General features: G+C 37.3%; 1 long non-coding RNA gene across 2 annotated transcripts in view; it reads left to right on the top strand.

Moving 5' to 3' along the window:
• LOC111767837 (uncharacterized) overlaps positions 1-12,612 on the top strand; it is a 132,180-nt gene that overhangs the window by 72,350 nt on the left and 47,218 nt on the right. The window lies entirely within an intron of this gene.

Here is a 12,612-nt window from a genome sequence, read left to right as displayed (position 1 = left end):
ATTATTACTATTTTCTTCTCACTTTAGGCTTAAATTTCTCTTCTCTCTCTAGTTTTCTAAAGTGGAAGCTTACGTTATTGATTTTGTATCTTTCCCATTTTCTAACATACGCATTTCATTTTCATTCAGTTAAGCAATACTTAAAATTCTTTTGAGACTTCTTTGATGCATGCCTTATTTAGAGTTGTATTATTTAATTTCCAAATATTTGGAGATTTTTCCAGTTATCTTTCTGTTCTCTCTCTTTTCACCTTCTGGTATTCCAGTTATGTGTATTACACCTTTTGATATTGTCCCACAGTTCTTGAATTTCTGGGGTTTTTTTTTCGTTCTTGTTTACGCTTGCATTTCAGTTTGGGAACTTTCTATTAATCTGTCTTTGAGTTCCCTGATTATTTCCTCAACCATATTAAGTCTACTGATTAGCCCCTCAAAGGCACTACTTATTTCTGTCATGGTGTTTTTGATTTCTGGCATTTCTGTTTGTTTTTTTTAGAGTGTTCATCTCACTTCTTACATTACCTTGCATGTTGCATTATGTTTCATGTTGTCTACTTTTATCATTAGAATCCTTAACATATTAATTATAGTTATTTTAAATTCTCTTTCTGATAATTTCAACAATTGTGTCACATCTGAGTCAGTCTGATGATTGCTTTGTCTCTATAGACTGTGTTTTCTCTTGCTTTTTGTCATGCCCTGTAATCTCTTTTGAAAACCAGACTTGTTGGATAGGGTAATAGGAACTGAGGTAACTTGGCCTTTAGTGAGGGGACATATGTTAATATAGCTGTGATTTGGTTCATGTTTAATATTTTCTTTAGCTATATGTACCAGTGAATTCAAATTCCTCCACTACCCTTGTTTTTGTCTCCCCTCTTGTCTGTGGGCTTCCCTAAGTACTCCTCCTCATAGAGATTCTGTGTTTCGCAGCTCTCTGAGTTGTAATCACAGTATTATACTAGAGCCCTATGTTATAGAAAGTTGTTGGGGAGGGAGAGTGTTCTATTACTCTCTGATGAAATCTCAGAGTTTTAGTTGGCCTGTGTCTCAGGGCTGCGATCTTCACAATTGTTTCTCCAGTGGTGTGACTTTCCCTCACTGGCTCTCTACTCCTTTCCCTGCATGCAGTATTCCCAATGTATTTCCTTGAAGCCCTGACCCTTGTTGACATTTTTTTTCTTTGGGGAGACAGGAAGACCAGAAGGGGGTGGAGTGGGAGAAATTCTCTTCTTCCAGCTGGGATAAGTCTATGGCAATGTCTTCTCCCCTGGAGAGTAGGCCTTGGTTATGGAGTAAGCTCTGGGCATATTTCACAAGTTTACTTTTCCCCTTCCTCTGTCAGAGCCACAAAAGGATCTTTCCAGGATCTTCACTGTGAGAATCTGTTGGGTTCCTATAGAGAAGGCCCACACAATTGTACCTACTCCCCCCACCCCAAGATTGCAGCCCCTAGCAGTTTCTTATCCTAAGGTAGTCCACACTTAGCCCCCAGCAATTTGATAAATTAACATTCAAATATTCCTATCAGTTCCTGGCTTCTTCTCCAGGTGAGCAGATCTTGGCTGTGTCTCTTTAAATGCTCCTGTCTCTCCAGATTTCCTGGTAGCGGTTTGCTCTATGACCTCAGTTTCTCTGATATCCAAGAAAAGTCATTGATTTTCAATGTGTTCAGCTTTTTCTTGTTGTAAGGATGGGAGTCACAACTTCCAGGTTTTCTATATATCAGAGATAAAACTAGAAGTCCTCCTCCAAATTTTAGTTTTGTTATTATTAATTTTTTTAATTTTAATTTTTGTTTTTATAGCAGTAACATTGGATTATACCATTATATAACTTTCAGATATACATTTTAATATATTTCAAACCAAATTTTAGCATAATCTAGGTATGCTACAAAAAACAGAAGTCATAAACCTGCTTATTTTAAATATTTGTTGGAATAAACATCTTTTGTACTTGGTAGTTATATTTGATTGAACTTTTATGGCCATAAAAGAATATCCTTGTTAACAAACATGATCTAGAGACACTGATTCCCTACATTACATCGTATCAATAACTATTAAAGCTGTTTTCTTAGAACAATAATGCAACTTTTGTGATATTTTGAGATAAAATCTGAGGTGTAGTTACAAATATATCCATGTTGGACCCCTCTGATAACTTTCATTTGTGGTTTTCAAAGTAGTTTTAGACATTCCCTCTTAAAGGATCATGTTACTTTCCTGGTGGAAAATGGCATGGTGTTATGTCTTTCACAATTTTAATCTAAAAAAAGTAGAGACACCAAGAGGTCAAATAAGTTTTTAAGCGTTTGCATCATTAATTTCATGGACTTGAGATCCACATGATTCTAGAACAGTTTTTTTTTTTTTTTAAAGATAGGCACCTGAGCTAACAGCTATTGCCAATCTTATTTTTTTTCCTGCTTTTTTCTCCCCAAGTCCCCCCAGTACATAGTTTATATTTTTTTTAGTTGTGGGTCCTTCTAGTTGTGGAATGTGGGACGCTGCCTCAATGTGGCCCAATGAGTGGTGCCAGGTCCGTGCCCAGGATCTGAACCGTGGGCTGCTGAAGTGGAGCGTGAGAACTTAACCACTCGGCTACGGGACCGGCCCCCTCTAGAACAGTTTTGAGTCTGGCTATGTAAGTTAGCAAAGTAACCAAAATCCAGTTAAAGTTTTTGGACTTTAAGGTAAGGAGTAGGAACCATTATCATTTTATATATGAGGACGCCAAGCAGAATTTACTAGAATTAAATATAATGCTGGAATCAGAACAGAAACTTTCTATAAGTCAGTTATGTGAATTGCTCAGTATAGTTTGCAGTGATATGTATTTATCAGCCATCTCTAAAGAGAAATTTTTACTAACCTGGCTGCATATGTATTGTTGCCCTTCTTCCAATAAGCAGTAGAAGTGGAACATACTACTTGGCAATGGTAGCTGTAATATTTTTAAATTATTGAAAATATGGATGGTTTTATTTTATTCAGTGTTTCTGTGCAGCGTTGTGTGTACTTATTTGCCTTTGCTTGACCTGGATGCTTAATGTTTACTCATCAACTTTTCAACCAGGGTCTGCTTTTTGAGGGTTGAATTACTTTGCTGAAATCTCAGATGCAACATAGGATAGATACATAGGGTATCACCAGATCCTATGGGTAAACTTTTATTTTAAAGGTCAAGGTGAACATATGTGAGAGACACATGCATTTTATTGTTAAATATCCAGGTTTATACATGCTGGCACTTCAAGAGTTAACCGTAGTTAACTAAGGAAGAGATTTCAGAAATGAAGAAACTGGAATCTCACTCTGCATCTCCTGGGAAGCTTCTGTCAGCTGTTAATGAGAGCAAAATGAACTTGATGGCACAATGAAGATGGCAGAAGACTAAATGGTACTCAAGATTCTGAGAAAGTGATAACCCAGAGGGAGGGCTGGACCCTTGAGATGTACCAAGAGGTAAGGAATGGCTCATTGTACTTACTGTTAATCTTGTCTCTCCCACTGCTCAGAGTCCAGGCTGAGCCTGTGGGCAGCCATTAGTGCCTTAGAGTCTCTTATCTTGACCTTAATCTGGTTGTCAGGGTCTAGAGGCAAGAAGAGATAGAACCAATGCCCAATCAGAGTGTTGAACACAAGGTGAATAATCTGTGGATGAGATAACAAAAGAATCAGAGTTGAAATACTCAGATCCTCCTAATGCTGAACGACGGCAAACTTTGATATTTCTCTGGTTTTCTTCACTTCTCTTCTCCTCCTGAAAGCCAGATAATGTTAGATAGTCAAGGGAATAGTCTGAGGAGGATGGTGGTCGTAGATTAGTGGCAGAAAGGGATCAAGAAATTATTCCCATTCCCTTCTCAAACTAAACTTTTAATGAACAACTTCTAATGCTTTTTAAACAGATGTGGTAGATATAAAACTGTTGCCTTACGGCAGTGGTTCCCAAATTTTGCTGCACGTTGGAATCAGCTGGGTGTCATAAAAAAAGTATTGATGCCTAGCTCCCATGCCCAGACATTTCAACTTAATTGGTATTAGCTGTTACCTGGCTTTGGGATTTTCAAAAGCTCCCGAGGTAGTTCTAATGTGCAGCAAAGTTTTAGAACCACTACTTTACTCTCCAAAATTTTGGTATACACTATACTTTGTCTCTGCAGGCATAAAAGATCCCTGTAGAGATTTTGCCAATATATTTCAGTTTGCCAGTGTACAAACTAGTTTGGTGTTTATTTAGTTGTTATCTTTATATCAGCCCAATGTGACTACTCAATAGTTATTTGCAATTAGCTAAGGGTTTACTGCATATTTTTATGAGTGGAAACTTAGAATAAATGATTAGTGTTCCCAGCCATTTGCTCAAATAATCCAGATTCAAATAATCCATTATTCAGATAATCTCAGAGGATGGCAGTTGTTTTACTCTTTAACTTAAATTCTTCAGGGAAGAAGTCATTCAAACAATCTTGGCAGTAAATTAAGAGTTTAATATTGTAAAATTGTTGTAATTGCTGCTTTCTGGCCTCTGGGCTGGAGATAATAGCATTTGCTATATCCCTGGTATTATGCTAAATAAAATATTTAAATTAATTTTAATTTCCACAAATTTTTGTGTATGTTAATTCCAATTTGCCAATGAAAAATGAAAGTCATATGATAGACTCATCACATCACAGTCATGAAAATTTGAACTTTCAAAGAAAACATTAAGAAGAAGGAAATTCTTGAGCATAGAAAGAATCTCTCCTAATGGAACTTCAGGCATCCAGTAGAACAATATTTTTAGGGGGAGGGACTTCACATCCAATCTCAGTGCCATTATTTGTCCACTGCCTCCTTCTCTTCTCTTTCTTCAATCCCTGGCCATCTCTCACCTGTTTTTCCTTAGTTTCGTATTTGAATTAGTCTCATGTTTTAGTATTAGCACGTCCCTCTGGAATACGTGAGGGTGAAAAACAGAGCAAATTCCTCTGAGCAGCACACTCCTTAGCCATTGCTATAACATTTGCAGGTTCTGTATAGATGGCAGTCAATTTTTTTTTCCAACTAAGGCAGGAACACAGCAAAATGGGATCTTTCCTTGAAAAATCTTTCCTATATGCATTTCTAGCTGAGCAGGTAATAAGGCCTAGAAAGGAGACCTGGCATGCCAGCTTTTCTCTATCCTGGTTAAAAGCATCACCAGCTACATGGTCACTCAAGCCTGAAGTCTTGGATTATTTGAAAATTCTACCCTAAACTCTTTTTAATTGGTCACTAAGTCCTAGTAGGGCTATTTTGAAAACTCTCTTGAATTTATCCTATTTCACGATTTCCACCTCTCTGCCTCAATTCCAGCTCTAATAGTCTCTTCTCTGAATTAAAACAACAGCTTTCTGTTTCACGTGGAAAACAGAATATTTACCCCAAATATAATATGCACTGTGGCCCAGGTTGCTGTGAGTTGTGAGAATTGAAGTTCACACGTGCACTTAGCAGAGAGGCTTCTGACCGAGCAAGAGGAAGGGAAGTTTACACAAGCTGTTTTTATTTTTTTTAAAACTTTTTTTATGAAGTATAACCCACATTTAGAAAAAGTGTACAGAACAAATTTACAGCTCAATGAACTATCAAAAGATAATACTCATGTAGCTACCACTCCTGTGAAAGAATAGAATGTTGCCATAGTCCAGAAGCTTTTCTCTGCCTCATCTCAATTACAATCCTTTCTTCTTCCCCCGAGGTAACCCATTATTCTGACGTCTACCTCTATAGTTTAGTTATGCCTATTTTTGAGCTTCGTATAAGTGGAATCATACAGTGTGTTATATGTAGAGTCTTCTACTCAACGTTATGTTGTATGCTTTACAAGTTCTTTCCTTGTCATACCATCATGCTCAATTTAGGTGTGAATTGGGTTAAGCATTTGCCTTCCCTCAGGCCCTAAGAACATCCTACTCATTTAATAGTTTTCTGCTCTTTTTTTATTCTCTGTCATAGCAAATTCCATCATGGCACTGAAATTCATAGATAAAGAGGCCCTTTTTTCTTCCCCTGGGATTCCAGTAGGGTGGGAGGCAGCTTGATGGAGGATGTTGAGGATGCTAAGGTTCTGTGACCTGCTTCCCACTGCAGAGCTTCTACCTTCTAAAAACTTTCACAAAGAGGATAGCTGACCCTCATTACTTAACTTCTAAGGGTCCCAGTGGCCTGACCCAGCTATAATTATGTCTTGTTACAGGTGCCCCTGGGAAGGCTCCTACATTTTGTTTTCACTTAAAAACAAGGTGAGGGGGGGCTGGCCCCGTGGCCGAGTGGTTAAGTTCGCGCGCTACGCTGCAAGCGGCCCAGTGTTTCGTTGGTTCGAATCCTGGGCGCGGACATGGCACTGCTCATCAAACCACGCTGAGGCAGCGTCCCACATGCCACAACTAGAAGGACCCACAACGAAGAATATACAACTATGTACTGGGGGGCTTTGGGGAGAAAAAGGAAAAAAAAAAAATCTTTAAAAAAACAAAACAAAACAAAACAAAACAAGGTGAGGGGCCAGCCCAGTGGCACAGCGGTTAAGTGCGCACATTCAGCTTCGGAGGCCTGGGGTTTGCCAGTTCGGATCCTGGTGTGGACATGACACCACTTGGCACGTCATGCTGTGGTAGGCGTCCCGCATATAAAGTAGAGGAAGATGGGCACGGATGTTAGCTCAGGGCCAGGCTTCCTCGGCAAAAAGAGGAGGATTGGCAGAAGATGTTAGCTCAGGGCTAATCTTCCTTAAAAAAAATGCTTTTGCCTTACTTTGGAAAGCAATATAAAAACAACTTTCATGTCCCTTTAAATAGAAAGGAATATTCTAGGCCATTGGGACATTCATACAATAGATGCTATATATGCATGGTAAGTTTATTCTCATAATCAGATAATTTTTCAAATGAGATATTTAGACATATGTAGAGTTATTAATAGAGATGTGTAGAACCTTCTGTCATATTTGACATTTTAAATACTATTAAAAAGAATTAAGAAAATACATATAGATCCTTTATGGTTATGGTAGGCAGCTCATTAAAAATTTTTTATCATAATTTGTAATGTAAAACTGTATGTTTGTAACCTCTGTTGCCTACAATTCATATACCTAGCTATTTCATGTTTCTGTACCTTTCTCCAGGCTATTCCCTCTGCCTAGAGTTCCTTATCCAGTTTCCCCTTTTCAAGGTCATTTTCACGTGACATATCTTCCAGGAAGGCATCTCTGAGCCCTAGTTGGGAAGATGACCCTCTTTTATACTTTCTTAAAACCCTGTGTCTATGTTTATCTTATTGTTTAATATATTATATTGAAATCCTATATTTATCTGTTTCTCCCACTAAACTAAAACTCTTCAAGATTAGTAACCTTTTCTATTATTTGTATACTCTAGCACAATGCCAATCAGAGAGCAGGCGCTTGATTACTATTTGTTGAACTGAGTTGAGCCGATTTCTTACCACTAAAGGTGATCAAAGACTAAAATCATGATCTAGGGCAGAAGTTCTCCAAGTGTGATCCCCAGACCGGCACCATCAGTGTCACCTGGGAACTTGTTAGAAATACAAATTCTCCAATCCCACTCCAGACTTACTCAATAACAAACTCTAGGGGTGGGAACCAGCAATCTGTGTTTTAACAAACCCTCCAGGTGGTTCTGAGACATCTTAAAGTTTGAGAACCACTGATCTCAGTGAGGGTGGGGTCTAAATGCCTTTTAACATGTCTTCTAATGCTGAAATCCCACAATCATATGAAAATTCCTGCAACTTCCATTTCCAAAATAACTTTGTTTATTCTCCTATATTTAAGTTTGAATCAAGTTTAGGAGGGAAAAGCACCCTAAAGTGGTTGTTTTCTTGTTTTTGATTAGCTCAGTGGTTTCACAGAAGTATTAGGAGCAAACAGTTCATTGTGGGCATCTTTACCTTAAATACAGGGATCAGATGGTAAATGAGTGTTTCAGAGCCAGACCCGAGGGTCTCCAGGGGCCCTGCCTCTCATCTAGAGGTCCGGCCTCTCCCATACACCTCTAGCTTTCCGAGTCAGCGGCAGTACAATTTTAAAGCCATGAGACTTAGGCTGAGACAGCTACTTTCTAATTCCCCTGAATAACTTGACACTGCACTGGATTTTCAGTGTTTTTACTTTATGTTGATTCCTTGAAAATGAAACTCTCTTGTGAATGTTAATGGGGCTACTCGTGCGTTATGATTGTTTTCCTGTGTATGGAAAAGAAGACCAATTTAGTGCCAAGTATTAATCACATCTTAGACTATTTGTACCTGAACACGAAAGGTGTACATCTTTTTTTTTTTATAAAAAGATGAGCCCTGAGCTAACATCTATTGCCAATCTTTCTTCTTCTTCTTCTTCTTCCCAAAGCTCCCCAGTACATAGTTGTATATTCTAGTCATAGGTCCTTCTGGTTGTGGCATGTGGGATGCTGCCTCAGCATGGCTTGATGAGTGGTGCTAAGTCCTCGCCCAGGATCCACACTGGCGAAACCCTGGGCCACCGAAGTCAGAGTGTGCGAACATAACCACTTGGCCACGGGGCCAGCCCTGAAAAGTGTACATCTTAAAAAAATCCATCACGATTACAGTGAAATGCAGACAAAAAGCAATGACATTAATATGATCAAGGACATTTTGGCCATAAATTTTGAGATCAAAGGTATTATATATGATTCTTCAGAAAGCTACATGGTCTTCAAACTATCTAGCTAATGAACAATTCTACTCTGACATTATCCTGCATGTCTTTAATAGCAACTCACCCCTTGTTACTTTGGCATATTATCCAGAATGCCTAGAAACATGCCACAAATGAAAATACCACTTTATCGTTCTGTCCTTCTTCCTCTCTTAACCATCGAAAGGAATGAAGAAATACACGTATACTCGTTATGGTTTTAAAAGCTAACTCACCTTTTTTAAAATTTCTCTTATTGTAGTTTGTAATATCAAATTGTGTGTTTACAACCTCTGTTGCCTACACTTGCTGCCAAGAAGAACTTAGACAAAAAAATTTATAAGCACTTCAGCATATATTATTGCATGTATTATTTCTGGGATTATATATTCAAATAAAGTACATGATCTTTTATTTTCCTAGGAGTATATCTTTTAGTTTAACTTTAATATTTGCAAAACACTTTTTATATGCAGTCCCTATGAAGACGCCAGAAATACTAAGATAGTAGCACCTAGTCTTTGCTTTCAAGGAGCTTATACCCTTATAACCAAGACAGATATATAAACAAACAAAAATAGCATGTAGGCCCAAAGTGGTATTAACACATTTAATTTGCCTACGTATAGCCTAAAACACATTTTTACTACATTTAATTGATGATTAGAGTATGCAGCTGATACATCCTTATTATAACATCCCTGCTTTTGTGAATGTCTCTCATCTTGCTCATGGTGGCAGGAGACAAGGAGGATCTTTCTGGATGACTTCCTCATTGCTGCTGCAGGCATTCCTGTTGTTCATTGTAATAGTTTGCTAGGGCTGCCATAACAAAGTGCCACTGACTTAGTGCCTTAAACAACAGAAATTAATTTTCTTATAGATCTGGAGGTGAGAAATCTGAGATTAAGATGTCCAGCATTGGTTTCTTCTGAGGCCTCTCTCCTCGGCTTAGTAAATGGCAGTCTTCTCCCTGTGTCTAGACATGGTCTTCCTTTGTGCATGTCTGTGTCCTAGTCTCCTTTTCTTAAAAGGATGGCAGTCCTGTTACATTAGGGCCCATTTTCTAATGACCTCATTTTAACTTAATTGCCTCTTTGAAGACCTTATCTCCAAGAACAGTTACATTTTGAGGTGCTTGGGGTTATGAGTTCAACATATAAACACAGCTCGGTCCATAACACTCATGTTATATCACCTCTGAAGTCTTCTATTCTGACAAACAATATTCTCACCATAAACTTTTATTTCTTCAGCTCTGTCATTAAACCTCATCAAGATGTCCCTTGTTGGACTTTTTCTTCTCCAGAGCCATGGTTTCTTCACGACTTCCCTTATTTCTCATCCACCCATGTCTCCATGATGACTTCAACCAGTGTGTTACCAATAGCCTTAACTTTGAGCCCCGCAAGTTTTTCAAAGCATCTTCCCTATGAATCATCTGTTGAAGTATAAATTGACTTGAAGAAATCAGCCAAATGCGAAAGTTAGTGCCCCTTTGAATTCATGGTTTACAATCTCTGTTGATTTGGTTCCCTAGTGCTAGCTGGCAATCTTTTATTCTTCTGGTTTCTTATCTGTTTCCTATCACAAAACTGGTTAAACATTCAAACTTCCTTGTATCTCAGCAGATAACTTTGCCTCTTTTTAAAATGAAAAATGAGCTGTTCAGTTTCTTAACTTTATGTGCATGAGTTCATTTATTTGCATTTACTTCTATTTCTCCCCTCCAAATTCAAAAGCAAATTATTCAATCCCTTCTATTCTTTTTTTATCCTTGGGAACTTTATCAATTAACAACTTCTTTAACTTCTCGTTTTCTACTGGTTCTTTTCTCTCAGTGTAGGAAAATACCGAAGCAATACACATCTTCAACGAACAAACACAAAACTTCTCATTCTTTTGTCTTCTTTATCCATATTTTTTATATCCAAGCGTCAACTGAAGTAGTCTTCATTTGTTGTCCCCTTTTCCTCACTTTCCTACTGTTGTCCTGATTTCTGCCTCCGCTGTCACACTGAATTTGATTTTCCCAAATTACTATTGACAACTTTGAGGCTAAAAACAATTCCTTGACTTAAACGTCTTTCCTGGACTTCTTTGTCCAGTTCCTATGTAAACTTTAAATCTCAGTTTAAGGGCCATGGAAAACTTCTTTTACTCACTTGGTAAATGAATTCTCAGTTTGTTTCTCCAAATATCATATGCACATCTGTGTCATTGTACTGTGTCTTCTTCAACTTTGTAACTCCTCTGCTTGGATCTTGGAACAATGTTTGGCAAATAGTAAGAGTTAAGTGAATACTGGTTAAAAGAATGAAAGGTCTCCATCTTTTCACTTCAAATATGCTTGATCTAATCATGTGAGAGCACATGTGTACATAAATAAATACATTAATAAATGTGTATACACATACATATATTATACATTATATATATTATATAGTGTATATATGTATTATATACACATGTATATATTTTTGCCATTTCTGCCATTGAAGAAATATACAAAAAGCATCATATGTCTAAAATGCTCCAAAAATTAGAATCACTTGGTCTTTTTAGATTTTTAAATAATTTAATTCTATGTTGTAAGTAGCTAAATAGTATTTTTAAACAGTTATATCTATCAACCTCATTAGAGCTTCAAGTGAGAGTTCATATGGGAATCAATGGCAGTAAAATTTGGCAGTGGTAGCAGAAGATTAGCAATCTGGATTAGCAGCAGTTTTCCTATTCTCCAACCCAGAGCATTATGAAAATGAGCATGACTAAGCAAGCATAAAGGAAGGACTGTGAATATTAGGTTATTTATCATAAAAGTCAATCCTTATGATTGGTTTTCTTAATAAAATGTTTTGTAACATAATGAAATATGCATAAATACAAAATGAATGCTCTATTTCAAAGAATGTCTGTAGGACGTATGGGAATAATTTAACAGATAGACATAATTAATGTGATAGCTTGTGAATAACTTAAACTTGGATATAAGAGATAATTGTAGGGAGATGCATTAGCCCAGTCATGGTTTATGTTTCAAATGGAGCTTGGAGAAATGAATGCTGAACGGTGGAGAGTGAAAGAGAGACTTTGACCATGGTTAAATAGATATGAGTAAATAAATCCAACTATCTTCTCCATAAAAATATTTCTTTAAATGTTACAAAGAATTGTAGGGAGATGCATTAGCCCAGTCATGGTTTATGTTTCAAATGGAGCTTGGAGAAATGAATGCTGAACGGTGGAGAGTGAAAGAGAGACTTTGACCACCGTTAAATAGATATGAGTAAATAAATCCAACTATATTCTCCATAAAAATATTTCTTTAAGTGTTACAAAGATAGAGCCAAGACATTGTAAGTTCAGTCCTTCTTTATTTTATATACTTCCTTAGGTAGGGCATTTTCCCCCCTTGCTTCTTAAAAGTACTGTTTTTAATTTGTAATGACACCTGTAAGTTTTTATTTTGTTAAAATTAATTTGGGTCTCACGTCCCATAACTTTATAAACCACAATCCTTTAAAATCCCTCATACTTAAACAAACAATCACACTTTAGGACAGAAATGTCTCCTTTGGAGTTTTACAACAAGGAAATAGTATAATTTCAAGAGAATGGATTTGACCTTATATTGCTTGTGTTTTGCCAATAGTCTCACCAGTATTTGACACCCTACACAAAACTCCTGAGAGACTGGTACTACTACTGCCCCCATAGTGCTGTTGGAGCAGCTGAGGTTGAGGGGAATATGTATCTTGTCTAAGGCTTCTTGGCTCATAAGTGGCAGAATTGGGACTCAAACCTAAGTTTGTTTACTTTCAAAGTCATATATGCTTTTGACTGCTATGCCGTACTGCCTATCAGCCTTCACTAGGGTGAATTACAATTGAACTC

Source organism: Equus caballus, chromosome 14 (genome assembly GCF_041296265.1).
Source record: "Equus caballus isolate H_3958 breed thoroughbred chromosome 14, TB-T2T, whole genome shotgun sequence".
In the NCBI taxonomy this organism is placed as follows: Eukaryota; Metazoa; Chordata; class Mammalia; order Perissodactyla; family Equidae; genus Equus; species Equus caballus.
This window is presented reverse-complemented; position numbering and strand designations above follow the sequence as displayed.